The 26,137-nt window shown below is 44.4% G+C and overlaps 1 protein-coding gene across 12 annotated transcripts in view; it reads left to right on the plus strand.

Annotated features, from left to right (window-relative positions):
* The window catches only part of TMCC3 (transmembrane and coiled-coil domain family 3), a 329,048-nt gene that overhangs the window by 233,016 nt on the left and 69,895 nt on the right, over positions 1 to 26,137 (plus strand). The window contains exon 1 of one of the 12 annotated variants that reach the window (XM_040491216.1): positions 5,272 to 6,003. The exons of 9 other annotated variants lie outside the window; for them this stretch is intronic. The gene's annotated coding sequence lies outside the window, so the exon portion shown is untranslated. 2 more of the 12 variants (XM_040491218.1, XM_040491214.1) reach the window with 2 other exon arrangements.

Here is a 26,137-nt window from a genome sequence, read left to right on the forward strand (position 1 = left end):
AGATATTAATTGTCATGGCAACCAGCAGGTTTTTATAGTGGAACGTTGCCTTTGTAACCTTAAACCAGTCACCTTTTTTCTCACTAAAGAGAACAGACTGACGCAAACTTGAGAAATTATAGTACCATTTTTCAGTGGGGTTTTATTTGCTTCTCAGAATCAGCCTTGCAGCGACTTTAGTTCTTTCGTAGAATTTCAGAGCCGAATGGCACCCTAGTGCCTTACATAGAACCTTACAAAGTCAGGTGCTTGTGGATCTCCTGTTACTATTATGTGTCACTCCCATTTCCTCTCCTGCCCCCCACTCGGTCTGCGGCACGCAGCCAGGATTTTTCACAGGGGAGTAGAATGAGGATGAGTTTGGAATCTGGCAGAAGTGCATTCTGTGGCACACAGTCCTCCCCACAGAAGAGTATTCCGTTTGTCGTCCTCGGACTGCTTTTGCCGTTTGACCCTGTGCGATCCTGTTGTGGCTGCTGCTTCATCGTCCGTCACCCTGTAGACTCAGCAGATGCTTAGTTGGTTAGACTGTCTGACTCCCGCCAGGCGCCATGTAGGCAAGTTCAGAGTCCACCCTTTGCTGTCCAAAAGTTTCTGGAGAACTGAACCCTTGTGCTTTTCTCTTAGTAGCTCTGGTGAGCTTTCAGAGACCCAGGGCTCAAAAGGCCAGTGCAAGAAAATACCCCTTCTGTGAACAGGTAGAGCTCAGCTCGGAAAATCAAGGACTTTCTCGAGCGTCCTAACAGAGGTTTTGTTGTTGTTGTTGATTTGCACTTTGAGAGAAGGCAAAAATGTAGGCCTCTCTCCACTTCCCCTCATTTCTTTGTCTGAGTCCCTGTCACCCGGGACCACACCTTGAGATTGACAGCTGTGGGACCACTGGTTCTAATGTGCTTCCTTGGACAGTAGCATCAAGATTGATGGTACCTGTATCTCCACAGCTTGTGGCATGGAGAAGGAGTCGCTCAGGCACCTTTTCGCGGCATCGAGTTTAAGAATGAGTTCCCTTGCAGGGCGCCTGGGTGGCTCAGTGGGTTAAGCCTCCGACTTTAGCTCAGGTCACGGTCTTGTAGTTCGTGAGTTCGAGCCCCGTGTTGGGCTCTGTGCTGTCAGCATGAGCCCCCTTCGGATCCTCTGTCCCCTCTCTCTCTGTCCCTTTACCACTTGCTCACTCTCTCAAAAATAAACATTAAAAACAAGACAAATGAGTTTCCTTGCAAACCTTGGGCTGGCTTCTTCCCACCCCGTACCGCCCAGTTGTCTCATTACTGCCTCTCACCAAGCCGGGAGTGTGGTGTGTGGGAGAGCCCATGCATAAGCAGCCCGGGCATGAATCATGCTTGTAACCATCCTGCTTTCAGCCTAGGTCAACAAATACGTATTGAACACCTACTATGTGCCAGGCGTCCCAGGAACTAAAGCAGAAATCACCCTCGTCAAGCTTATATTCTGATAAGCCCAGGTAGACGGACCAGACCAACAGGGAAAACATATAATATGTTAAATGGTGATAAGTGTTCACAGACAAACCAAGGAAAGGGGGCTGGGAAGGCCCATAGAAAGAATCAGTTTTATTTTTTATTTATTTATTTATTTATTTATAATTTTTTTTTCAACGTTTTTTATTTATTTTTGGGACAGAGAGAGACAGAGCATGAACGGGGGAGGGGCAGAGAGAGAGGGAGACACAGAATCGGAAACAGGCTCCAGGCTCTGAGCCATCAGCCCAGAGCCCGACTCGGGGCTCGAACTCACGGACCGCGAGATCGTGACCTGGCTGAAGTCGGACGCTCAACCGACTGCGCCACCCAGGCGCCCCAAGAATCAGTTTTAAATAGGAAACTCAAGGAAAGCTCTTCCCAGAGAGGTCAGTGAGGGAGGATCTGAGGAAGTAAGCTGGGCAGCTATCTAAGGGGAAGAGCCATCCAGGGAGCCTGAACAGCAAGTACAGACTGCCTGAGACAGTAATATGCCTGTTGTGTGCGAGGCACATCCCAGAGGCTTTGTGGCAGGAGCAGAGTGAGGACACAAGGTCTAAGACGTAGTGGGAGGCCAATTTATACTTTCCAAGGTTGCCTTGGGTGCAGATTAAAGGTGGGCATGAGCTGGCGCATGTGGGGAGTGGTGACGGTGCCTGGGAGGAGGGTGCTAGCAGCAGCGGAGGTGAGGAGAGGAGTGGCCAGGTCTTCTAAATGCATTTTCCCCGCCCTCTGAGGGTGTGCTTAGAGCTCTGAGGGGCAGTGTGGTCCCAGGGCTCTGGGAGGATGGGCCAGGGTTTTGGGTTTTGAGTTCTTACACACTGTGTGAGCTCATCTTAGATCATTTCCTCATGTAAAAAAGAAAGAGAATTCTTTCCTTAGAAGGGTGTGGAAGGCTTCTGAGATAACATACTGAAAGGGTCTTCCCACACTCACTTTCTCATCTCCCACTGGGCTGGCCCCCCTGCCTGTGCCCAAGTCTGCCATGAGCCTTTATATTCTAGTCACTTGTGGTTGACTTGTTTCTCTCCCCACCAGAAAGTGGGCAGGGACTGTGGCTCCTGTGCTTGGCACAAAATGCACAATAGATGTTTGGATGGATAGAGAAATGGAAGGAAGCAAGGAAGAAAAGAATGAGTTAAGAATTCATACATAGCGGCACCTGGGTGGCTCAGTTGATGGAGTGTCCCACTCTTGATTTCTGCTCAGGTCACATCATCCAGGGTTGTAGGATTGCGCCTCACATTGGGGTCCGTTCTGAGTGTGGAGGCTGCTTAAGATTCTCTTTCTCCCTCTCCCACCACTGCTCATGTGCACTCACTCTCAAAAAAAAAAAAAAAAAAAGGAATTTCATGCATAGATAATGAGGGAGCAGAAGGCAAGCTGAAGGCACAGCGCTAGCTAACAGCCCCCTCCCCTCCCCTCCCCCCAGGGGGGATCTGTGTGACATTCCTCAGGCACTCCTGGCTGCCCAAGAACAAAGGAAAGGGAAAAACTTGTGGTTATCTCTTGGAGATCACAGTCATGTGGGACCTGAGTGTTTCTATCAGTTTGCAACTAACTTTTTTATTTATTACAAAAAGTTTTTTTACGATGTTTTTATTATTGAGAGAGAGAGACAGACAGACAGTGTGAGTGGGGAGGGGCAGAGAGGGAGACACAGAGTCTGAAACAGGCTCTAGGCTCTGAGCTGTCAGCCTTGAACCCATGAACCGTGGGCTCGTGACCTGAGCCGAAGCCAGACATTCAACTGACTAAGCCACCCAAGCACCTCCGTTTGCAACTGTCTTAATGATTTACAAGCAAAAAGCAATCTTATCAATAACCAAACTTTCCAGAAACCTGTAGCTTCAATTACAATTTTCTGGGACCCCGTCACCCTCCCCTCCATAGGATAGAAAATCTTACATAAACACTCCTCACACTTATAATGCAACTCTTTCTGCCCATAGATCCTGTCCCCTGTGTTTTAATAAAACCACCCTTTTGCCCCGAAGCTGTCTCAAGAATTCTTTCTTGGCCGTTGCCTCCAAACCCCAACACCTCAAACCACGCTGTAGATATTAGTGTAATATTTGAGTTGGTACATTCCAACAGATGGTGGGACTTTATTTTTTTTTCGGAGTTCAGTGTTTAAGGACCTCAAATGATGAGTTAAGGCATTGGCCATATTTGTTATTTAAATTAGTCTAATTAGGAAGACATGTACACTTATCTTTGTGTTTTAAAATTTATCTTTTCCCTGCTTTTGGCTTATAAAGAAGTGTTTGTTCAGAGATGCTAATTGGTGTTTTTACTTAGGTGTTCTTTAAGAATAAAGACCTCATGGGTCGCCTGGGTGGCTCGGTCCCTTAAGCATCCACTTCAGCTCAGGTCATAATCCCGCAGTCTGTGAGTTCGAGCCCCGCGTCGGCTCTGTGCTGACAGCTCAGAGCCTGGAGCCTGTTTCAGATTCTGTGTCTCCCTCTCTCTCTGACCCTCCCCCGTTCATGCTCTGTCTCTGTCTCAAAAGTAAATAAACGGTAAGAAAAAAAATTTAAGAACAAAGACGTCATTGGCAGGTTTCATCAACGGTCTAAGGAAATTTTTCCTAACATTTTAGCATGAAAATTTTCAAGTGCACATAAAATACAAAGATAGTAACAATTTAACACTAGCTTAATACACAGATAATCTAAATCAGTACAGGACAGGTTTTCTTTTGCGTTTAGAATGCTTCTGTTACATGTTCTATAATATGGAGAAGGCTCAGTCTGTTAACTTCCCTGTTAGAAAAATTCTGGGTATGACACCTCCTTTCACTGTGAGACCCCCTTTGACCATCATCTGGAAATGCTGCATCGTTTATATTTAAAGTCAGGGTTATGGGTTGAATTGTGTCCCCTCAAAAAGATATGTTGAAGTCTGTGATATTGTAATTTAAATAAGAAGTAGTTGACCCTTGAACAATGAAGGGTTGGGGGCACATTCCCATTCACACAGTGGAAAATCCGTGTGTAACTTTGCCCCCGCTCAAAAAAAAACTACAAGTACCCTACTGTTGATGGGTTACCACTAACCTAAACGGTCGATTAACACATATTTTGTAGATTATGTGTATTATATACTGTATTCTTAACAATAAAGTAAGCTAGGGAAAAGAAAAAGTTACTAAGAAAATCATGAGAAAAGACATATACAGTACTGTACTATAAGAAAAAACCCACCTGTAGGTGGACCTGGGTCCTTCCAACTCCTGTTGTTCAAGGGGCAAAGGTATATATTTGGTCTTTGTTTCCATTTCTGACAAAGCTCCTAAAACCTTGGGAATTTCCTGAGTGATTGTAATGATAAAAGTGAAATGGGTGTCTTTTGTTATTTGTATAATAAGCCCCTTTCAACCGCACTGGAATTTGTGTTATTTAGGTTACTTTTGGGAAGCCCCTGAGGATAGGGCGGGGGGGGGGGGCCCCCCGCAGGTAGAATAGAATAGAGACCTTGATTTGAAGATTAGAATTTTCAGTCCCACCTTCCACTTCCTAGGAGAGGAGAGGGCCTGGGTTGGTGTAGTCGCCAATGGCCGGTGGTTTAATCTATCAATGCCTTCATAATGAAGCCTCCATAAAACCCCAGAAGGTTGTGGTTCAGAGAGCTTCTGGGTTGATGACCACGTGGAGATTCAGGGACAGTGGCTCCCAGAGAGGGCATGGAAGCTCTGCACACTTTGCGTGCACCTTTGCATATCTTCCATATGGCTATTCCGGAGATACATCCTTTGATCATAAGCTGGTAGTCTAGTAAGTAAATGTTTTCCTGAGTCTGTGAGCCACTCTGGCAAATTAATAGACTCGGGAGAGAGGGTCATGGAAACCTCCAGTTTATAGCCGGTGGGTCAGAAGCACAGGTAACAACCTGGACTAGGATTGGTGACTGAAATAGGGGGCTGCGGACCCTTCAGCTGTGTGATCTGATGCTGTCTGTCGGTAGTGTCAGAACTGAGTTGAATTATAGGACACCCAGCGGGTGTTGGAGGATTGTGTGGTGACCAGCTGTGAGAGGAGACACAGGAGTGAGTTTGCCCTTTACAAAAGCCCTAACTCCCAATACCTCAGAGTATGACTTTGCTTGGAAATAGGGTCTTTACAGAAGTAGTGAAGTCCAAATGAGGTCATCAGGGTGGGCTGTAACCCAGTAGGACTGGTGTCCTTACAAAAAGAGGGGATTTGGAGACAGGCATGCAGAGAAGAAAGATGATGTGAAGACCCAAGGAAAGTACTTACAGTGTGAAGACTGACAGGATTAGTGTGATTTGTCTACAGGCCAAGGGATGCCTGATGAGGCTGCCAGAAGCTGGGAGAGACGCCTTAATCCCAGCACCTTCAGAAGGAACATGGCCTTGCTGGCACCTTGATTTCAGGCTTCCAGAACTGAGAGATAATACGTTTCTGTTGTGTTAAGTAACCCAGTTTGTGGTACAGTCCCAGGAAACTGGAGTCAGCCATCACGTTTCCTGTTGACTGAAGAAATACTAATACCTGGGCCCAGTGTGAGTGGAAGTCTGGAAGGTCTTGGAACCTCAGGGTAGTACTTGGTTAGCAGCTGGTTATCTCTGGGATCCCCCAAATACAGTTAAACTAATATTCTTTGCCATCTAAATAAATACATCATTTAAAAAAAAATTTTTTTTTCAACGTTTATTTATTTTTGGGACAGAGACAGAGCATGAATGGGGGAGGGGCAGAGAGAGAGAGGGAGACACAGAATCGGAAACAGGCTCCAGGCTCTGAGCCATCAGCCCAGAGCCCGACGCGGGGCTCGAACTCACGGACCGCGAGATCGTGACCTGGCTGAAGTCAGACGCTCAACGGACTGCGCCACCCAGGCGCCCCATAAATACATCATTTAAAATCATCTGTAGCAAACCTGTGGAACTTCCAAGAATATGCCTGTGGAGCCAGTTTGAAAAACCCTGATGTAGGAATAAGAGAAACAGCCCAGGCTTTGATTCTGAGTTCAAAAGCTCTCTCTGCCACTTGGCCAACTGCATAATCTTTCGGAGTCTGTTTTGCGCCTGTAGAATCGGAATGATACTTCTCTCCCCTGTGGGTTGTGGGCTTAGAACTAGAGGTTATGAAAATGGTCTAGCATCAAGCCTTGTACCTGGCAGGTGCTCAGGAGTTGGTTGAAGAATGGATCCTGGGGTGAAGGTAAGAATCAGACAAGGGCTAGAGTAGGATAGGTCCTGGCCTGGGGGGTCAGATGGGGTCTGATTCCCCTGTTTTTGAACACTGAGAGGTTTTCATCCAAGTGGTTTTTCTACCTCAAAGAGAGCATCTGGTGCAGGTGTGAGCCTTGTTTCCTTAACAAGGCACAGAGAATCCCCAGAGGCTTGGCCAAGGTCAAGCCATCTTGTCTTTGTCAGGTGGTCTTGACATTTGGGCTATTTTCTTTTCTTTTTTCTATTTTAATGTTTATTTATTTTTGAGAGCGCGAGCGTCTGAGAGCAAGCAGGGGAGGAGCAGAGAGAGGGAGACACAGAATCTGAAGCAGACTCCAGGCTCTGAGCTGTCAACACAGAGCCTGATGTGGGGCTTGAACTCATGAACCATGAGAACATGACCTGAGCTGAAGTCAGACACTTAACCGACTGAGCCACCCAGGCATCGGTCTTTTCTTAATAGGACAACAAAAACAGAACAGACAAAAAACTGGTTGTTTTTTTTCCTCTTTTTTGTTCTTTTAAATAACAGCCTTATTGAGATATAATTCACGTACCATACAGTTCACTCATTTAAAAGTGTAGACTTAATGGTTTTTTTAGTATATTTGCAGAATTGTGCAGTCACCACCACAATCAATTTCAAAACATTTTCATTACCCCCAAAACAAACTCTCTACCCATTAGCAATCACTTTCCATTTCCTCCCTCCCAAACCCCCAGGCCAAGCCAGCCCTAATTTACTTTCTGTTTCTCTGGATTTGCCTGTTGTGGACACTTTCTGTAAATGGAATCAGATGTCACGTGGTCTTTTGTGTCTGCCTTCTTTCAGTCGGCATCAAGTTTCCAAGGTTCGTCTGCGTTGTGGCTTCTGTCCGCAGTTCGTTTCATTCTGTTGCGAAATGATCTTCCATCGTGTGGCTGCACCATACATTTTGTTTATCCGCTCATCAGCTGGTGCACATTTGGGTTGGTTGTTTCCAGTGTCGGGCTCTTAGGATCAGTGTTGCCTTAAACGTGTGTGTGCAGGTTTTTGCATGGGCATATGCTTTCCTATCTCTCGGGTACCTACCTAGGCGTAGCTTTGCTGGCTCACGTGGTAGTTCTGTGCTTGACCTTTTGAGGAACCGCCAGAGTGTTCTTCCCCAGCAGCCGCTCCGGTTTACATGGCACAGGCAGTGCACGAGGGCTCCGACTTCTCCACGTCTTCACCGGTGCCGCTTACAACCAGTCTTCTGATGATAGTCTTTCTGGTGGGTGTGAAGTGGTGTTTCTCTGTGCTGTGGTGTTGGTCTTTGAAATTTCAGTTTTCTTTCTTCTTCTTTTTTTTAAATTTTACTTGAGAGCGAGAGCAAATAGGGGAGAGGGGCAGAGGGAGAGAATCTTAAGCAGGCTCCACACTCAGCGCCGCGCCTGATGCGGGGCTCTATCCTAAGACCCGGAGACCATGACCTGAGCCGAAATCAAGAGTTGGATGCTCAGCTGACTGAGCCACCTGGGCAACCCTTGAAATTTCTTTAAGTTTTATTTTTAATGTTTTTTTTTTGAGAGGGGTGGGGAAGAGAGAGAGGAAGACACAGGGTCTGAAGCAGGCTCCAGGCTCCAAGCTGTCAGCACAGAGCCAGACGTGGGGCTCACACTCATGAACTGTGAGATCCTGACATGGGCTGAAGTCAGCCGCTTAACCCCCTGAGCCTCCCAGGCGTGCCCCTTTGAAATTTCTTTTAATCAAAGTAGTTGTATTCATTATATGAGGAAATAAGTGAAATATCTCTAGCTGAAAAGTCTGGTGTAATTAATAATATAACTTCTAAATTAACTTCCATTCTTTTACATATTCCTTCTTGAAAAGTAAGCTCTACTCCCAACGTGGGGCTTGAACTCACAACCCTGAAATCAAGAGTTGCGTGCTTTTCCGACTAAGCCAGCCAGGCGCCCCCCCATTCCTTATTCCTTCTTTACTAGTCATTTGTCAAAGCCGATCATCCCAAACCAGTGTTGGATAGAATAGTTGTGAGTGTGTATAGTGCAGCTTGTACTTACTTCCTTGCTCAAACTGCACAAGAACAGGCAGGCGCCTGGAGCGTCAGGGTCCTTCCCACTGCAGAGCTGAAGGTGGGGAGGCTTCGTCAGCAGCCAGCCTTTTGAGGGATGGTAGCAGGTGTCCGGGCCCTTGTCATCACATGTAATTGGCCGGGGCATTTACTCCTGATTCTCCCAAGGGTTAGCTGCTGCCGGGCAGATAGGGTGGGGAGTATAAATGGGTACAGCCCGAACACTACACATAGACTCCCCTGTCCTCTTTAGAGATAAGCTTTACAGCCTGCAGATTCCCTCGTAAGGAACAAGAAGCCTAACAAAACGCATAGCACCTGTGAGGCCAAAAGTAAATGTTGGTTTAATGAATGATTTGCTTTGGCTTTGGGAGGCAGACACTATTCGAGCATCGCAGCTGGAGCAAGCCATTAAGCTCCCCGAGCCTTGGTACCTTATCTGTAAGAGAGATACCAAGTGCCTCTGCTGCAGCGTTCCCACGGTGACATAAAAGCGCCTGGCTCCTGGTACGCGCTCAGTAAATGTTAATTCACTTTCCATAAGTGGCTCTGCTGTTCGTCTCATGTTTTTCTCTACAGGTTTAGCCCAGCTCTAGATATGACCGAACACAGGGTCGATAGTACTGTTTTGCTTATCTTCACAGAGAAATAATGAGCATTTGGCTAAAATTAAGTATCGATGGAAATGAATATTGCAGTTTGGTTGCTGCTGATTGACATGTTTGCTAAATAGCTACTCAAATTTCAGGAAGCTTGCCTAGAAATTAAAAAAAAAAAAAAAAATCCTAAGAAGAGTTACCCTCTTTGCCAGGTACTTATTTATAAAATTGTCTTCTATGGAATGACCCAGCTGAAAATTTTTCTATAAAACACTGGCTGAGCTTTGGCTCAAGAGTTCAAGTTAGCCTGCATAAAATCTTAAACATCAATGGGTATGAAAGGGTTGGGTCATTTTTTGGAGCTTCTTTGCCTTGGAAATACATCTTTCTTTCTTTCTTTCTTTCTTTCTTTCTTTCTTTCTTTCTTTCTTTCTTTCCTTCTTTCCTCTTTCTTTCTTTCTTTCTTTCTTTTCTTCTTTCTTTCTTTCTTTCTTTCTTTCTTTCTTTCTTTCCTTCCTTCCTTCCTTCCTTCCTTCCTTCCTTCCTTCCTTCCTTCCTTCCTTCCTTCCTTCCTTCCTTCTTTCGCTGTTCTTTTGGTCACTGGGTCTTTTTTTAGACTTGCAGGGAAGTCATAGTAACAGGCTCCATGTCTGATTGGGTTCCATGGCAACAAAGGGTTGTGACTTTTATTAGAGAAGAGTCGAGCATGCCAAGAAAGATAAAAATCAGAGTATGGAAAATGTCTGACCAGATGAATGTGTTTTTTTGGATGGCGTGTCCTGGAACGAAACATTTCCCCGAATTGGCATCAGTCTCTGTTGCAAATTTGAATCCCACCGGGTTATCATTAGGTCATAGGGATCAGTGCTTATTTCCAAAAGATCTGCCTGCATCTTCATTCATCCTTTTTTATATCTTGGTATATTTAAAAAAAAAATCAAAACAGTAATGGTAGGAACCTAACCGGAGAGGATTCTGATTTCAAAGGTAGAAAAGAAATTTAGCTCATTCTTTGTGCAACTGATTACAGCTGTAAATTGTGAGACTGTGTGGGAGGGCCAATTAGAGGCAATTATAACTCGATTGAACGCCCCCTGAATTAAAGCTTGCTGTGTGCATTCCAAGCTGGGGGTCTTGTTTCCATCCCTGTTCCTCGTTGATGGGTGTAGAGGTACGGGTTCCAGGATAAGGTTGTAGAATCTCGGTAGGAGACGCCCTCTGTGCTCTCCCACAGCAAGGTGCAGGCTGATGTTCTGACTGAAAGTGTTGTAATTTGTTAGAGACCTTTTTGCTAAAGGTTCTAATATTTGGCAAGAAATAGCAAGAATTTCGAATCCTCTTCCCCGGTTATGAATGTGTAGGACTGTCTTTGCTTTTTTTTTTTTTTTTTTTTTTTTTTAAAAGTTTTTTTTTTTTTGGGAAATGGAGTGAAAGAGAATGAAAGGGGGGGGGGCAGAGAGAGAGGGAGACACAGAATCGGAAACAGGCTCCAGGCTCTGAGCCATCAGCCCAGAGCCTGACGCGGGGCTCGAACTCACAGACCGCGAGATCGTGACCTGGCTGAAGTCGGACGCTTAACCGACTGCGCCACCCAGGCGCCCCGCTGTCTTTGCTTTTTTATCAGATGTGCTGTGTTTATATTTCTCCTCATCCTGACATTGAAAGTGGAAAAACTCCAAAGAGCAGGTAGATGTTCCGACATGCTCCCTGGGTTCAGACTTCATGAGTCACTTACAGCCTCACCATGATGAATCAGAAACCACACAGGTACTCATGATAAACATTAATAAGTAGTATTGGTATAAGAGTAAAGAATGAGCTCACCAGGTTTTCGGTGTCCCGGCAATCATTAATCAGGTGTTAAGTCTTTGGGGAAATTATTTAACTTCCTTGGGCCTTGGTTTCTTTATCTTCAGATGAGTTTGACCTGAATTTGTGTGTCCCAAACTTCCCTGTTTATGGGATTAACTTGGGGCCCTGGTTTAACACACGGAACCTCTGTTAGAGATTTTGATTCTCTAGGTCTGGGGTGGGGCTGGCATAGCAGGGGCCCAAGGTGATTTACAATCAGATGTTCAGGAAATACCAGACTAACTTAGTAGTTAGGAAACTTGACTTGGTTGTACGAAGGTGGGTGGAGATGGGAGGGAGAAAGGAGACGGTTGGATGCAGACCCCCAGCTTCTGCCCCTGCACCATTGGTCTAGGCGGGGCCCAGGAGTCAGGTGATTGTGGCCATAATTTGAGAAACACTGGTCTGTACTACTCAAGCTCACTCCTAGCCCCAAAGATAGCCCTTCCACATGTCGCCCATGACAACCACAAATAAGCCCAAAGATGTGGGTTGATGGCAGGGTTTGGAGGGTTCTCCAAACTCCACATTGCTTTTTGTAAAAATTACTTGCTTTAAAATCTTGGAGTTGTGCAGAATTCACAGAATTTTCGACTCTATGCTGTGTTGTTTCCATTGGATAAGACAGTGTTTGCTAAGCATAGTTCCATCCAGTGTGCACGAGACAGTACCACCATCATAGGAATTACCTGGGGAACTTGTTAAAAATATAGAAATTGGACTCCCAGACCCAAAGATATTGTAAGTCCTATAAAAGGGCCTGGGCATCGGTCTTTTTTTTTTTTTTTCCTTATTTGAGGGTGTGTGTGTATTTCTTTTTAGGGTTTTAAAAAAAATTTTTTTTAATGTTTATTTAAAAAAATTTTTTTTTCAACGTTTATTTTATTTTTTTTGGGGGGGACAGAGAGAGACCGAGCATGAACGGGGGAGGGGCAGAGAGAGAGGGAGACATAGAATCGGAAACAGGCTCCAGGCTCCGAGCCATCAGCCCAGAGCCGGACGTGGGGCTCGAACTCACGGACCGCGAGATCGTGACCTGGCTGAAGTCGGACGCTTAACCGACTGCGCCACCCAGGCGCCCCTTTTAATGTTTATTTTTGAGAGAGGGAGAGAGAGAGCACATGTGAGGCAAGGGAAGGGGAGAGAGAGAAGGGGGGGACAGGATTGAAGGGGGCTCTTGGCTGAAAGCACAGATCCCAATGCAGGGCTTGAACTCACGAACTGAACCAAAGTCAGACACTTAACTGACTGAGCCACCCAGCTGCCCCGGGTTTGTTTTTTGTTTTTTTTGTTGTTATTTATTTATTTTTAATTTAATTTTTTATTTTTTTAAATTTACATCCAAATTAGTTAGCATATAGTGCAACAATGATTTCAGGAGTAGATACCTCAGTGCCCCTTACCCATTTAGCTCATCCCCCCTCCCACAACCCCTCCAGTAACCTTCCGTTTGTTCTCCATATTTATGAGTCTCTTCTGTTTTGTCCCCCTTTCTGTTTTTATATTATTTTTGCTTCCCTTCCCTTATGTTCATCCATCTGTTTTGTCTCTTAAACTCCTCATATGGGTGAAGTCATATGATTTTTGTCTTTCTCTAATTTCACTTAGCATAATACCCTCCAGTTCCATCCATGTAGTTGCAAATGGCAAGATTTCATTATTTTTGATTGCTGAGTGAGTAATACTCCATTGTATATATATTTACCACATCTTCTTTATCCATTCACCCATTGATGGACATTTGGGCTCTTTCCATACTTTGGCTGTTGTGGATAGTGCTGCTATAAACATGGGGGTGCATGTGTCCCTTTGAGACAGCACACCTGTGTCGGTGGATAAATGCCTAGTAGTGCCATTGCTGGGTCATCAGGTAGTTCTATTGTTACTTGAGGAACCGCCATACTGTTTTCCAGAGTGGCTGCACCAGCTTGCATTCCCATGTTTTTGTTTTTAAATGTATTTTGAGAGAGAGCAAGCGAGCAGGGGAGGGACAGAGAGAGAATCCCAAGCAGGCTCCATGCTGTCAGCACAGAGCCGGATGCAGGGACACAGGGCTTAATCTCATGAACTGTGAGATTGTCACCTGAGCCGAAATCAAGAATCGAATATTTCATGGACTGAGCCACTCAGGCGCCCCTCTTTTTAGGTTTGACAAACATTGTGGGCTTCTCTCCCCAGTCTCACCCCGATTTTAAGTGTAAACACATGTTTAGCACAAGTTCTGTGGTTAAATCAAGCCATTTAGTTTAAAAAGGGTCTGTAACTCATACAGCAGGTGCTTGAGGAAAAAAAAAAAAACAACTGATCTTCTGAGACTCTAAGACAAAATTCCTAAACTTGAACGATGAAATCATTAGCTGCTGGAGCAGACACATTTTAATGTGTATCTGCTTTGTAGAGTTTTGTGCCTTGTTTGTTCTATTTACTCTTTAACAAAGATGGAATAACATTGTTAAAATGAAGAGTTTAGTAAAACTTTGGTGTAAGCCTGAATTTATGAAGGTTTACTTTTCTCCCCTATTAACTAGCTTAACTTAAAAAAGTGTTAAGTTTAGGGGCACCTGGGTGGCTCACTCTTGATTTCAGTGCAGGTCATGATCTCATGGTTCATGAGTTCAAGCCCTGTGTCAGCTCCATGGTGACAGTGCAGAGCCTGCTTGGGATTCTTTCTCTTCCTCTCTCTTTGCCCCTCCCCTGCTCTCTCGCTCTCACTCTTTCAAAATAAATACACTTCTAAAAAAGTGCAAGTTTATAGGAGAAAAATCTCATAAAGGACATAAGGTGGAAAATGTTCTTAGAATTTTTAACCCAGAGATGAGCACTGTTAATGTTTCTTATGTATTTTTATATAAATGTTTTCTGCACAAAACATATATATCCATTATTTATTTAACCAGTCTCCTATTGATATACAATTTAAGTGCCTTCTAGGGTGATGGTTTTTTCCATGTTTGTTTGCTTTGTAATACTGTACTGAATATTTTTGTACATCTTTTTTCTGTAACCATGTATGGATAGATTTCTAAAAGAGAGATTGTTGAGTCAAGGGGTATGTGTCTTTCAAATAAGGAAAGGTGGGAATACAGTGCCCTTCCAAAGGTTTCGCCAATTTAACTGGTGAAATCTTTGATTTTCAAAAGACTTTCCTGTCCCAGTTTATTCTAACAGAGCAGGAGAGGAGCTAACTGTCCTTGTCTACTTACACAAAACCTGAGACATACCTCAGGTCCTTGGTTGGAGGGATGAGTAGAGATATTTCATAAAGAGAAGAATTTAAAAGGTATTTAAGGAATATGCCTGGGTGGCTCAGTCGGTTAGGTATCTGACTTCAGTTCAGGACATGATTTTACCATCTGTGAGTTCGGGCCCCGTGTTGGGCTCCGTGCTGACAGCTCAGAGCCTGGAGCCTGTTTCAGATTCTGTATCTCGCTCTCTCTCTCTGCCCCTCCCCTGCTCACGTTCTGTCTCTGAAAAATGAATAAACCTTAAAAAAAAAAATTAAAAGGTATTTAAGATGTTCCCTGGGAGAGCAAAATAGAGAAATAGTTTAGTAAAGCAAATAACCCTGAATTTGCCAATAGAATTCTTTGGGTCACATGAGGTCCCAGAACCTGAATTGGGTTCTGAAGAAAGTAAGACGATCTTGGAGCATCATATACTGTGAGAAAGCCATGGCCTGTTCCCTGGATATGGTGCTGCTCCTTTGGTAGATCTTGTAGGGCACTTGTGAGTGAAGCATCGTGGTGATGAGATGCTGTTCATTTTACATAACCTCTGATGCAAGTCACGGTCTAGTTAGGGTGTGTGTGTGTGTGTGTGTGTGTGTGTGTGTGTGTGTGTGTGTTTCAAGGTAATGTTTAAATTAAAAGAATTACTTTTCAGTAGTCTTCTGGCCCAGACTGTGTGCGTGTCCTTAGTGTCTGAGAGATAACTAACACAAATCAGGAGACATGTGGCCTGGGGTGTTGCTGGTTTAGTGGCAGATGCCATCTAATCTGGCCATCTACCTGCCTTCATTTTGCCTCCTACTGGCAGCAAGATAGGAGGGGATCTTTTAGACCCAGAAAATTAGTTGAATTTATTCAAGTCTGGGAAATTCAAATCTATTCAAGGTAGAGAAGAATGAAGAGGTGTCCTGGATCTATATGTCAGTAAGAGTTGAAACCTTACAGCTGGCTAAGAGGGATGGCCAGGTGGATTGTGAGTTAAAAGGAGCCATCCAGAGTCCAGACAGTCGGGGAGCAGCAAGAACCTCAGGCTAGAGGTGGCATGTTGGAGAGCGAGTGTGTGTTCTTTCTCAGCACTCAGGGACCAAAGTGCCCTCTCAGACTGGTCATGCTTCAGCCGAGCCACACCTGGGCAGGTGGAAGACAGCCAGGAGTAAAACAAGTTCTGAAGTCTATAGCTCTGAATTGAATCATTCTCTGTTTTTAATCAAAATTAGTAAATGAACCAAATGATTAGATAGCCTCAAGGCAATTGTCAAGTAATTTCACATTAGAAACTTGAGAGAGGTTTTTTTGTTTTTGTTTTTATTTGTGTTTTGGTTTTTGGGTTTTTTTTTTTTTTTTTTGAGATATTTATGACTGAGACACAGACCTGAAGTAGGTATGCAGAGCTGGGCCATGGATGAAAGAGTGGATATCTGAAGCTGCCAGGGAAGGACTAGGAAGGGAGGAAGAGGTGATTGTGAATGTGTTTTTAGCAAGTAAGTTGGAGATAACATAAAGTATCCAGTGACCAAGGTATTCTCAGACTAGGAAGGCAGCCATAAAAATAGGTAAGACAAATTGGAGCCCAAATTTGAAGTCAAAACCCAGAGGAAAAATGAATGAGCTTGGCTATGTGGAATTGAATTCCATATGCCGTAGTGGTCTGATTTTTAAATCTTATTGTAATTTAAGATGTTCATTTTAAGAGTTAGAATAGGCAAAATGCATTCAGCAAAGAAAATATACTCTTCTTATATTAAAAGTATGGTATTGATTTAACATTTAGTTTAAGGCAAGATCCATTTGCTAGATTTATCTTTAACATTTGTTTAAGACTTTTACTTGAACAGAGCCAGAGGATAGAAGCTTATTATGCAATATTAACTTTGGTAGACACTCTTCCTCCGAAATATTACAGTATAGTTTTACGTAAAGAGTAAAGTTCTGTTGACTAGGCTTTATTATACTGACAACATTCTGTCTCTTTTCCAGACCCCAGTGTCTCTGTCCTCCATCACACCCTGCCCCCAACACAGAATTAAATCAATACCACTTAAGCCACACAGCAGTTTTGAGATCTTTGCATTAGTTATTTAATGTGAAGGGCAGGAAACCCCTGGTCCTCTGACCATGCTGGCCTGATTTTTTCTTGTGGCTTATGGCAATTCAAATATTTGAGAATCTTTTCATACAAGGAAGGTCAAGGGGATTTAAAGACAAATGACTGACAGCAGGAAAGCTTGTAATCCGTTGCAGGGGTTAGTACTCGAGTTATCGTAATAAGAGCCAGTGTATGATCACGAGAGAGCAAGAGAAAAATAAGGAATATCTTGTGTCTGGTATGACATCAAGTTCTTTTTCTGATCTCATTAATTTCTAGGAGGAATTTCCTCAGATGAGACTAGAGTCTCAAGAACATTAACTTCATCGCCCAAGGTCACATGGATGGCAGCTAGATGGCAGTTAGTAGAGTTAGAATAGGCAAGCTTAAGAGTTAGAATAGGCCAAGTGCATTCAGCAAAGAAAATATGTTCTTCTTATATTAAACGTATGGTATTGACTTAACATTTAGTTTAAGGCCAGATCCAAGCTACTCCAAGCTACTAGATGGCAGCTGGGATGTGATCAGATCCGCTGGACCTTAAAGTCCACGCATATCCCGTCAGTAACTGGCCCCCCAGACGCTGTCGCCAATAGGCTCCAGTTCTGTTTCTTTAGCCCTGCCTTTCTCTGAGCGTCCATCTAGGTATCTATGCTTGAATGGCCCACAGGAACCTCACATCCATCCTCTGCCCGCAGTCTCCTGCTGCCTCTCCCCGGTTTTTCTGTCTTGTAAATGATCTTCCTGGCCACCAGAACGAATGCAAAAGAAGTGAGATTTTCTTTGACTCTCCCTTTTAACCTCCACATCCAGTTGGTGGCACATCCTTTTGACGATGCCTCTTTGGTGTACCTCAGGTGCTCTGCCCTCCTGCCCCACTGCCACTGTCCAGCCTTCACCGACTCTCGCCTTAGATGCCTACAGCAAGCTCCAGTCTGTTGCACCAAACGTGTTTTCCCTTCTGCTTCTCAGAACGACTTGTCTGAAGCCGAGGTCTGGTCCTCCTAATCCCTTTAGCAACTGCCACATGGCCTGTTGGATGAAATCCTAACACCTTAGCATGACTTCAGGGAACTCTCAAGGTCTGATCTCTGTTCTGCCAGCCCGGTTCTTCTGCCTTCTCCACCTTGCCCTGAGTCCTCCAAATCCTTGCCTGCTGTCTGGCTGACCGGTTCGGAACTCACTTTACCTGAAGCACCTTTTGACTGACAGGTCTCTTCCTGCCTTGTATCCACCTCGTCCCTTTCCCTGTCCTTCCTCGCTGCCCCCTGGGCTCCCCTTCCCAAGTGCTGCCTTATAGCAACAGGTGCACCCAGGGCACTCATCAGAGGCTGTCAGTGCTTTCCTGGCCGCCAGACTGAGAGTGGGGGAAGGGAGGGACTGTCCCCTTACAACTCCAGCACGCCTTGCTGTGCCTGACACGCAGAGGCACCAGTGAGCATCTGTCTCATGAATGAGGCGACAGAGGAAAGAGTCTCCTGACTCCTCACTTCATCCCGGCGACTGCCCTTCCCTCGGCGTTGGAGCCACTCACTGCTTGCTCTGCGGTCGTTCGTGTTGGTGTTTCTTGTGCTCAGTTCACCCCTTTGCCCTGGCTCTTCCCAGAGTGTGTTGAATTGAGCCCATTTCTTCGTCAGTAAACCAGGAGCGCCAGACTGAGTGTCTTCTGGGGTCCTCTTGCCATCCCCGGGCTGTGTGGTGACAGGACCCCCTTCTTGTCTGCTCCCCCCCTGCACAGATACAGAATGTGCCTCTTCTGGCAGCACAAAGAGCCCACTTGTCCAGCAGTGGCTTGAACACAGTATATTATTGCTGGCAGTTGGATCGGTCCCACTGCAGGGCGTGGAGTTTCCCTGAGACAAGCACAGGACTACTCAGATATGTGAGCAGTATCTCCAAAGTCCGGGGTGAGTCATATGGTAGGTGCTGTCAGAATATCAAGCCCGTCTGCCTTACAGCCTCAGATGCCTCTCGGGCAGGAAGGTGAGCAGGCTGCTGACCCTGTCTGTTCTGCCCTCTGATTTGTCGTGTGGTGTTCGGTAAGTCTCTTCACCCGCTCTCCCATTCCAGGCAGCCTGTGTAAATATATACTCTAGAGCTTTGTGGTCATTAATGGTTTATGAGGTGCTTAAAAGAAATACAAATTATTTTTGTGCTTGCCCCAAATCCTCCCTAATTGCCCAGCGGCTTTCTAGGTATTTAAACTGCCTGAATTCCTGAACCACCAAACCGCCTCTCCGGGGCCTTTAAGAATGTAAACCCAGCCTGTGTGATTTAAGAAATGAGCAAATACACGCGGTGTTTGAGTGTGCCAGCTCCTGGCCGAAGCGAGCTGGTTCTCCATCCGCTTCCCCTGGCTCTACCCAGACTGAGTTGGGTCTAACTCTGTATCCTGACTTTGGCTCTTTTGAAAAGTGGATATCCTTGAATCCTCCCTTTCCTGAAAACTTCAGACTCCATAAAACAGATTTTGTGTGACAGTGTCGGCCACTGTCAGTGCCCCATGAGAAAGATGGGTGTGGTGGCTGTGGGCCGGGAGAGGAAGCAGCAGTGGGAAGTGTAGGTCTGTAGGCAGGGCGCCTCCTGCTGTCCTGGGACACCGCCCCGTGGTGATGGATGCAGGGCTCCCTGTGGGCTGGAGAACGTTCATGTCACCCGAGCTCTGCCCCTGTGAGCTGCCCGATCTCCTGGGAAATTGTATTCAATTTGTGACTTTGTATGGGTGCCTGGGCCACGGAAGGTTTCTGTACATTGCTACAAAATGCCTATACTGTTTCATTTCCTGGACATTAAACTGTTTGAACACATTAGTTTGGTCTCAAAGGTTGATCTAGAATATTCCAAAGGTGGGCTTACTGTTGATAATGATCCCTAGCCTTTGGGAACAAACAATTGGTGATGGAGGAGGGGTGTGGAAAGTTTGAGGAGTGTGCTGCTTATCATTTGGTCTTTTGCATCTTGAAGATTAAATTTCTGTTACTAAAAAAAAAAAAAAAAAAAAAATGGAGAGCCTATTCTAACAACAGAGCATCTTAGTAGCCTCCCAGCATAGTGAGTGCAACAGTCACGTACAGTTTGGGTTGGAATGAAAGGGGAGATGGCCGCCCAGACCGCGAGGGCACCGCTTGTAATACAGCTGCTGCCGCCGGCCGCTCTTCAAGAGGATGTAGGAAGGGGTCTCTTCTTGCCAGCTGCTGGTCTACCAGGCTGTTCTGGAGAAGCCTCCTCAATGTGGGCAGGCCCCTCCCGGCTCTGCCTCCTCCTGATTGCAGTCCTGCAGCTGACAGAGGAGTTGTCTCAAGCGCAGACAAGGGTGGTTTGCAGGCTGCCTGGGGGTTCGTGTGTAGCCTGAGGGAAATTTGGTCTCCTGTACGTTCTCTCTCTTTCTCTCTCTCTTTATCTAGACTATACCCTTTACATTTCTGGGTGTGACCCAGGGGACCAAGTCAGGACCCCCTCCTGGGATGGCTAGGAGGCCTTTAAGTTCAGGTCACATTAAGCAGGTCCTCAAATTTAGATTTTAACATTATTACCCAAGAGTTAAGCATAGAACCAGAGATAGACCAAAAGGATTAAAAGATAGATGTCACTCAATGTATAACTTAAACGATACATACCCACACAGAGTTTATCACACGGTGTAACTTACTCCATGGCTTTTATTTTTTAAATGTTTATAGATTGTGAAATACTAAACATAAAAGATTGCATTTAAAAAATAACATGAAACACTCCTGCACCTAAAACCAAGGGTAAGAAATTGAACTTGATCCCATGACGTTTTCCGGGATTGCATATCCCCTCCATCACAACCCCTGTCTCTCCCCCTGCCCCCAGCCTGAGGTCTGGCTGTCCTAAGGTATGTGTTAACCATTTTCTTACTTTTTCTTCATCATTTTACCACCTGTGTGTTTATACCTAAATAAGTGTTGGCCTGTGCTTGAACTTTAGAAAGTAGTATTCGTACTGCATGTAGTTTTTTCCACTTGATTATTTTAAGATTGATCTATTTTAATTGTACATTGTAGCTATGGTTCATCTCCTTCCATGTAACAAATGCACACAGTGTATATATATTCATTCTGTTGCCTGTAGACCTTTGGGTTATTTCTGGGTGGTGGTGGTTTTCTGTTGTGAACATTGTGGCTATGATTTTTTTCTTTTTTTTTTTTTTTTTTTTTTAGCAGCAGGCAAAAGTTTATTAGAGTATGAGATTAGAAAGGAAGAATAGTAAGAAAGCTCTCTTTACAGAGGGAACATTTGAAAGTGCATGCCCCTGTGCTGTGAATTTTTTTTTTAATGTTTATTTACTTTTGAGAGAGAGAGAGACCCAGCATGAGCAGGGGAGGGGCAGACAGAGAGGGAGACACAGAATCTGAAGCAGGCTCCAGGCCCTGAGCTGTGAGCGCAGAGCCCGACGTGGGGCTCGAACCACAAACCGCAAGATCATGACCTGAGCTTAAGTTGGACACTCAACCAACTGAGGCACCCAGGTGCCCCGCTATGAATATTTTTAATACACTTTCTTAACGTGAGCATTTGGTCCTAGGAATGGAATTTCTGGGTCTCTAGAGCATGTGGCAAACAATTTTTAATGTTTTAAGAATTCATTAAATTATGAACATTTTAAATATATTTTGTAATCTGATTTCAGCATTGCTTTGTTTAAATCCTGGAGCCATCAAAAATGTTTTTACATTGAAATAGTAGGGCCACCCTATTTTGGCCCCTGAGACACTTTGACCTTAAGGAGATACCCTTACTGCTTTTCGTAGTTGTTACAGAAACCATTTTTGAAGGGCAAAACCAAACTTTAAGAATTGAGAACACAGGGATGCCTGGGTGGTACAGTCAGATGAGCGTCCAACTCTTGATCTCAGGATTTGTGAATCTCAGGATTCGTGAGTTTGAGCCCATCAGGCTGTGCATGCAGAGCCTGCTTGGGATTCTGTCTCTCCTTCTCTCTGCCCCTCCCCCGCTGTGTACGCTCTTTCTCAAAAAAAAAAATTTTTTTGAGAGTCACAAATAAAGCAGTCTAGCCCTCAGGAGTCACATGAGCTGTATATATGCAAACAGTTACCAGGTAGTCACTCTGTGACTCTCTTCGACTTACTATCCTGAATACTGAGGTCAGTTATTTTGCTATTTTTAAAAAAATATGTTATTTTGCTATTAGTAAAATCATAGGGCCTAAGAGGAGTGAGCAGGAAAGTATCTTGAGAGTGCTAATGAAATTTTAAATGTATTTGCGTATTAGTCTGACTTTGAGGGTACAAGCCCTGGGAACTTTGTTAAAAATAATATCAAAGTGAGTAACAACAGACCCTTCCAGAAATCAATATATAACAAAAAGTATCACTGTCCCCAAATTCCCAACCCTGTTTCCCAGAGGTAATCACCATTCACAGTTCCTGAGATTTCCTTCTGGAAATTTTCCAGACAACTAAAGTACGCTTGTATATATATAAACCCCAAAACTCTATCTCTTTTAAAGCACAAATGAGCGTGTGTAGACCTAGCTGTGCATCTTGCTTTTCTCCCCTAACAATGAGACTTGGATAGCTGTCCGTGTAGCCCATTCACATTCACCTCCGTTGTAGTGGCTACATTGTTTTCCATTGTGCTGGAATTTTTTTAAGCGGTTCCCCTCTGATAGGTGTCTGTGTTGATTCTGGAACTGGAAATAGATGACGGTGCTGGTGGTGGTGGTTCAAGGAGACTGTCCAGTTAGAAGCAGCAAAGAGGGGGGCAGCTGGGTGTCTCAGTAGTTAAGCGTCTGACTTCAGCTCAGGTCATGATCTTGCGGTTCATGAGTTCGAGCCCTTGCATTGGGCTCAGTGGTGACAGCCCGAAGCCTGGAGCCTGCTTTGGATTCTGTGTCTCCTTCTTTCTATGCCCCTCCCCCACTCATTCATTTCTCTCTCTCTCTCTCTCTCTCTCTCTCTCTCTCTCTCTCAAAAATAAATAAACATTAAAAAATTTTAAAAAACAGCAAAGAATTGGAAAAAGAGGCAAAGACCTATAAATAGTTGGATATCACTTCTGTTCTTTAAATCTCTTGAGGTTTTTGTTTTTGTTTTTGTTTTTGTTTTTTTTCCTTTTGCAGCTCTTTGGAGAACATAGGAAGCTCAGAAGCACTAGGTTCTTTTTCCTCCTTGCCCTTCCTTCCTTGTGGTGAAAGAGACTGTGGTATCTAAGTTTCTGAGGGAAAGAAACGTATTCATAAGTTCCTGCTTCAAGAACTGGGGGACTCCAGCTCCGTTCTCTCCCACCTCTAGTGCAGTGAGCACCGGACTGTTCTACCCGATTAGCAAACTTTTGCTGATTCATCTGTGTGGATATGGAGGGGTTTCCTTTTACAGAGCTTATCATCCCGTTAATATTTTCTCTAACAGTGTTGTTTGCAAACACTGTAGGTTGCCTGTGCAAGCACGATTCTTTCTCTTTCTCTCTGGCTGGCTGAGCTGGCTCCTGAAGTAGAGGCTGAAAATGTTAGATACTGCTTCCACAGGCTCCCTTGTAACTAGTGTATGGACCTGTGACTCAGCCCTGGCCAAAGGGCCCTAAGAGGAGATCTGCTGGGCTGTTTCTAGAAAAATGTTTTCCTCCTTAATAAAATGTGAAAGAAAAGTGGTTTGCTTGTCTGCAGCCAGAAATGGTCTGCATGTGATTCTTAGAACCTCAGTAGCTCTTTTTGCCTCCGTGAGAGAACAAGCAGATGTCCCAAGAGTGGTGGAACGGAAAAATGGAGAGAGCTTGGGTCTTTGATAACATTTTTAAGTCACCAAAATTAGCCCTTTAGTCTGATCTTTTTACCTGATTTGGCATTTCACCCAGAGGAAATAATAACAAAGTACAAAACAACGTTGTAAGACAGCCCTGTGCCTGCTGTGTTCAGAAGACATTGTGAGGCTCTAGGACTGCAGAAAAGCGGGGGAAAGAATAAGATAATAATAATACGAGACAGTAGAAAATGTAGTGCTGCAGGAAGGACTCAAAGCGGCAGGAGTTCTGAGTAAGCAGTGGTTTCTAGGTTGGAGGTGATAAATGACTTCGTGTGGAAAAGGTTAACATGAGCCAGATTGAGGGAACCCATGGTTTTGGTAAGTAAAAAGTTGGGGGTGGCAGTCGAGGAAGCCTGAGGTTTTACAACAAACACAGGCTGTGGACTCAGACCTGAGTTGGAACTCGGGCTTATCACTCACTGGCTTGTGACCTTTTCAGGGTCCTTGACTTCCTTGATATTCCTTATGATAGACTAAACATAACCTGTAGAATTGGGGTAAGGAATAGAGACAAAATATGTCAGACACCTGTCATGCCAACAGGCAGGCACCAAGTAGATGGTGGAGGTGGAGGGGGTAGTGAGACTGCATCCATGGGGGAGTTCATGAGCCAAGGGGAGACGAGCCAGTAGAAACCACGTGGGCATGTCGCTTTTGATCTGGTCAAAGGTCACCTGGATAGGCCATTTGGTCCAGGTAATGGGGTGTGAGTACAGAACCTGGAGAGACAGGTTCAGGTTGAGACACAGAAGGCCTTGATTTCCAGCGAACTGAATTTAGACCTCCTCCTGTAGACAACCCGAGTGCTGCCACTGGGAGGGGCAGCCTGAGATAGTGAGACGCGTAAGGAGGTGGTTGAGTAAGGAGGTGGTTGCAGTGGCCCAGTGTGCAGAATAAAAGACCTAGACTGGGCAGTGTCAGGTGGAGGGCAGGGAGGGGTTAGGAGTTGGAGAGATGATCAAGAAAGAAAGAGGATTTAGTGATATGAGAAGCAAGAGGGAGGAAAGAATTAACGAGTTCTAAAGACTGCCTGTCTGTTGTTGAGTGTGAAATTCATAGTACACTTGTAACACTTTCAGATAATCATATCCCAGGTTGGGACACGAACACTGAACACTTGGCAAGATTTATTGAAACTTTTGATGAAAGATGTTATATAAGTGGAAAATAAATGATGGTGCCCAAATCTGCTTATTGTTTAATTTTGTCTAATTATGTTTGTCACTTTCCCACTGTTTATATATAAAGTTTGGTTCCTTTGAAAAATGTGTCCCTTAATAAGATAAACATACCCTTGCTTCTGATTAGATATGATTGAACACTTTGAGTCAATCCTGTAATATGAGGTGTATATTCACTGATTGTTGACTACATGTTTATCCAGGATGAAAAGCAGTTGAGCATTTTTTCTCTGACACAAGGATTGTGGACATACTTACAGATATATTTACAATGCCTTATTGATAGAACATCAGTCATAACAACATCCAGAGTAATGAGATGACATCAGAAGCATCAAGTATAGAGATCAAAGACATTTCAGTTCGTCAAATTCAGAGTAATATCTTGGGCTGAATGAGGTTTCATAATGTTCGCAGTTGGTGAATCTTGAACAGATGGTTCTTTAACATTTTGAAATGCTGAATAAGGTAGGTGGACTCTGTTGAATTAATAAAGTGCACCACACTGGAATACTGTTATGGAGTTAGCAGCCCCTGGAGTCTTACTAAGTTCATCAGCTTTCCCAGTATAGGCAAAAAGAAAACCCCATCGTTCATATATCTTAGGGAACTAGGTATGAGTAAAGCCTCTTAAGAAAGGCAGTCTTCCGACTGGGCATGAAATTAGTAAGTTTTTCGACGGTAATTCTGCACATAGGTGGTTCTGTAATACGCTCAGAACAGGTGTCCTGTCTGAGAGTTCTTGTGATCTCATTGGGAAGTTAGGGTTCTAGGCCAGGTATGGACCCAGGATTTGGTTCATTACCATTGACAGTAAAGAGAAAAAAGCATCTGACATTGAAACTTTCCCAGACGGCTTTCTTTCTATTCTTCACATGCCTCTTCTCCCCTTTTACTAATCTAATTTGGATTTTTAAATTTTTTCAGATAGAATCTGAGTCATAATAGATACTGTAGATACACAGGTACATTGTGGTGCTTTTCTATAGCCAGGAGAATCTGGGATACTTTCCAACTATGGATGGCTTAGAGTGAGGGGAATAGGATTTGCGGCCTACGTTGAAGGATTTCTCTTTTCAATCCATAAATAAAAGACCAAAGGAATCGTAGCCTTCAGGGAAGTCATCTTTAACTCCTGCCTTTTCTTGCATTTTACGTAAAAATTCTATCCTTTGTAATCTGTCGAGCCCTCTGGTAAAAAGCGTGAGGGCGGCAATCATTGGAACGTGTGTAGCCTCTCATGTCTCCAGAAGAGAGAGTAGAGATGGAATAAATGATCCGTCATGTGTGTATGAGGCAAAATGCCCAATTTCTTATTATGTGACAGATAATATTTTAGATGAGAACTCAGCTATCCTTAGCTTCAAATGATTTTTTTTTTTTTTTAATAGTGGGTCTGGCTATAGAATCTCTGTGTCTCCAACAGAGGCCCGCTTAGTGTTGGTATGCAATGCAGTGTGAGTATAAGGCGTATATTGACCAAATCCTACAGATTAGCGGATCCTTCTTATGTCTCTGTATACACAGCACGTGAACCGTATCCGAAATCTCTATGTACAACATAACCACAGTTCTGTGTTTCTAAAAAGTTAAGAGTCTAAACAGTGTCTGTATTCAAGTGAGGGTGTTGGGGTGCCTGGGTGGCTCAGTCGGTTGAGCGACTGCGGCTCAGGTCCTGA

Source organism: Herpailurus yagouaroundi, unplaced genomic scaffold (genome assembly GCF_014898765.1).
Source record: "Herpailurus yagouaroundi ecotype Mexico unplaced genomic scaffold, PumYag 182, whole genome shotgun sequence".
Lineage (NCBI taxonomy): Eukaryota > Metazoa > Chordata > Mammalia > Carnivora > Felidae > Herpailurus > Herpailurus yagouaroundi.